Source organism: Mandrillus leucophaeus, unplaced genomic scaffold, assembly GCF_000951045.1.
Source record: "Mandrillus leucophaeus isolate KB7577 unplaced genomic scaffold, Mleu.le_1.0 Scaffold66, whole genome shotgun sequence".
In the NCBI taxonomy this organism is placed as follows: Eukaryota; Metazoa; Chordata; class Mammalia; order Primates; family Cercopithecidae; genus Mandrillus; species Mandrillus leucophaeus.
The window spans coordinates 5,584,564-5,588,529 of record NW_012107141.1 but is presented as its reverse complement, the minus strand read 5'-3'; positions in this window follow the sequence as shown (position 1 = coordinate 5,588,529).

The window sequence follows — 3,966 nt, the reverse complement described above, 5'->3', positions numbered from 1 at the left end:
GCCGGGCGTGGTGGCGGGCGCCTGTAGTCCCAGCTACTCGGAGGCTGAGGCGGGAGAATGGCGTGAACCCGGGAGGTGGAGCTTGCAGTGAGCCGAGATCACGCCACTGCACTCCAGCCTGGGCGACAGAGCGAGACTCCGTCTCAAAAAAAATAAATAAATAACATTGAAGGCAGCCTTGCGATGGGAAATTGCAACCAGGAAGGGCTTTCCCGCAGTCCCCGACGCCTTCCATGCCCAGCTTTGGGCTGCCCTACCCAAGGTTTTTCTGTTTGTGGGGATGGGTCCTACTAATCTGAGGCCTCTTGAGATTTGGGTTGTATTTAAACAGCTTTATTACACGGTGTGGTGGCTCATGCCTGTAATAACAGCACCTTGAAAGACCAAGGCCAGTGGACCACTTGAGGCCAGGAGTTCAAGACCAGCCTGGCCAATACAGCAAAACCCCTTCTCTACTAAAAATACAAAAATTAGCCAGGCATGGTGGCGCATGGCTGCAATCCCAGCTACTCAGGAGGCTGAGTCACAAGAATTGCTTGAACCCAGGAGACGGAGGTTGCAGTGAGCGGAGATTGTGCCACTGTTGCAGCCCAGGGAACAAAGTAAGACCGAGACCCTGTGTCAAGAAAAAAATAAGAATAAGCGGGTTTATTGAGTATAATTCACACACAACACAACTCATCCACTTAAAGCATACCATTCACTGGGTTGTAGAGTTGTACAACCATGAACACAGCCTAATTTTAGAACATTTTCAGAACCGTATACTCATTTAGCAGTCGCTCCCCATCCTCTCCCTCACTCCCTTTCCCATTTCCTAGTAACCACAAATATACCTCTGTATCTTTACTTTTTAATTACATTTCATTAAAATACACTCAGGATATGTGGCCTTTTGTGTCTGGCCTTCACTTAGCCAACATCCTGAGGTATCTTCTCCTTTCTTCCTCCTACTTGAAAACTAGGGGCAGCACCCACTGTGGCACCTGCTCCTGTCGTCCCTCGTCCTGAGCTTGTCTGCCCCCAATCCAGCCTTGTTTCTGCAGCCCCCGTCCCTTGCAGCTCTCCCAGCTCCTCTTTCTGGTTGCCGGTCTTATCTGCCTCAGCCTGAATCTGAAAGGCTTCTGGACCCACAATTGTCCAATACAGTTACCCACTAGGCACTGTAGCTTTTTTCATTTAAATAACTAGATATGGGCCCAGCCAGTGGCTCACCTTACCTCTCCACACCTGTAATCCCAGCACTTTGGGAGGACAAGGCGGGCAGATAATCTGAAGTTGGGAGTTCGAGACCAGCCTTACCAACATGGAGAAATCCCGTCTCTACTATAAAGATACAAAATTAGCCAAGTGTGGTGGCGCATGCCTGTAATCCCAGCTACTCGGGAGGCTGAGGCAGGAGAACTGCTTGAACCCGGGAGTGAAGGTTGCAGTAGACTGAGATCACGCCATTGCACTCCAGCCTGGGCAACACGAGCGCAACTCCCCCTTAAAATAATAAATAAAAATGTAGTACCTTGGTTTCACAAGCTATATTTCAAGTGACTACTGGCTCTCCTATTGGACAGTGCCGGTACAGAACATTTCTATTATCACGGGCAGTGGCAGGACCTGTTCTAGACAGTTTGCTGTTTTTGTTTGTTTGCTTGTTTGTTTTTGAGATGGAGTCTCATTGTTGCCCAGGCTGGAGTGCAGTGGCAGGATCTTGGCTCACTGCAGCCTCTGCCCTCTGGGTTCAAGCAATTCTCCCACCTCAGCCTCCCAAGTAGCTGGGATTACAGGCGCCTAGTATCATGCCCAACTAATTTTTGTATTTTTAGTAGAGACGGGGTTTTACCATGTTGACCAGGCTGGTCTCGAACTCCTGACCTGGAGTGATCCGCCCACCTCAGCCTCCCAAAGTTCTGGGATTACAGGCATGAGCCATCACGCCTGACCTATTCTGCCTTTAAGAAAAAAACGCCATTTATTTATTTATTTTTTTTTTTATTTTTTTTGAGACGGCGTCTCACTGTCGCCCAGGCTGGAGTGCAGTGGCCGGATCTCAGCTCACTGCAAGCTCCGCCTCCCAGGTTCCCGCCATTCTCCTGGCTCAGCCTCCCGAGTAGCTGGGACTACAGGCGCTCGCCACCGCACCCGGCTAATTTTTTGTATTTTTTAGTGGAGACGGGGTTTCACCATATTAGCCAGAATGGTCTCGATCTCCTGACCTCGTGATCCGCCCATCTCGGCCTCCCAAAGTGCTGGGATTACAGGCTTGAGCCACCGCGCCCGGCCCAAAAACTGCCATTTATTAATCAGCCACAGCCACTGCACTGGTCCTCCCAGCAACTGGTAGCATAGGAAGATAGACTAAGGCACAGAGAAGCCGCAGTTCCTCTGTTCATGTGGCTAATAAGTAGTACAGCTGCTTTTTCATGCAGGCCAAGCTGACCCCGTAATCCTGTAGAACATATTCCTTTGAAGGGTCATTAAGGTGGACCCTGGGGTGCCCTGGTTTAAATTCCACCTCTGGAACAGCTTCATGAAGGCAGGAGCCATACTTACCTCATTTCTCACTGGAGGCCTCACCATTCCTCACACACTGGCAGGTAAGTTTTCAGTAGACATTTCCGTCACCATCCAACACTAATCACAGCCAAGTCCCTGAGAGCCACTTTACAGGAATTCTAATACAACTCCTGAGGCCGCTCACCAGGGGCTCTGCCACTTGAAGTTGGTGCCAGCACCTGTTTCAGTAGCAGGACCCTGTGCTATTAGAGGTTCCCCCTGGCAGTCAGGGAAGGCCCCAGGGGAGGGGAGCCTACCTGTGGCCCTTCAGCCCTAAGAGTGCCACTAACCTGCCCTTCCCTAGAATGGGATATGCCTGGAGCCCAAAACACCTGACAGCAATGACTTGTTTACAAAATCAGGTGAGGGTTTGAATTTTTTTTTTTTTGAGATGGAGTCTCTTGTTGCCCAGGCTGGAGTACAGTGGCGTGATCTCGGCATATTGCAACCTCCGCCTCCAGGGTTCAGCCAATTCTCCTGCCTGAGCCTCCTGAGTAGCTGGGATTACAGGCACGTGCCACCACGCCCGACTAATTTTTATATTTTTAGTAGAGACGGGGTTTCACCATGTTGGCCAGGCTGGTCAACTCCTGACCTCATGATCCACCCGCCTCGGCCTCCCAAAATTCTGAGATTATAGGCGTAAGCCACCGCGCCTGGCCTGAATTTTTTTTTTTTTAAGGCAAAACATTTAGGTGGTTCTTAAAAAGGCTTAGAGTATGTTGGGGAAATCTTTAAGAATTCCCTAATCCTGTAATACCAAGTCTACCATCAGCAGCCCTGTGACCTTGGACAAATTACTCGATTCTCAGCCCCAGATTGTTCATCTGTTAAATGGAAACAAAAGCACCTCCCCAGTACAGTTGGGAAGATGAGAGAGTGTCTCAAAAACTAGCCAAAGGGTCCAGGCGTGGTGGCTCATGCCTGTAATCCCAGCACATGGGGAGGTGGAGGCGGGAGGATTGCTTGAGCCCAGGAATTCAAATCCACGCTGGGCAACATAGCAAGACTCCGTCTCTACAAAAAGAATAAATGCACAAACAAATCGCCAAGCTACTGCCCCTGGCAAGCACTCATTAAAGTCGCTAGTAACAACAGTAAGTCATGGTTTAAAGTGAGCGAATGCTCCATCCCACAGCCCATTGGTAACAGATGGGGTCATATGCTTCCAGGATTTTTCCTTATAAACACAAAAAATAGGCCGGGCACGGTGGCTCAAGCCTGTAATCCCAGCACTTTGGGAGGCCGAGATGGGCAGATCACGAGATCAGGAGATCGAGACCATCCTGGCTAACACGGTGAAACCCCGTCTCTACTAAAAAATACAAAAAGCAGGCCGGGCGCGGTGGCTCAAGCCTGTAATCCCAGCACTTTGGGAGGCCGAGACGGGCGGATCACGAGGTCAGGAGATCGAGA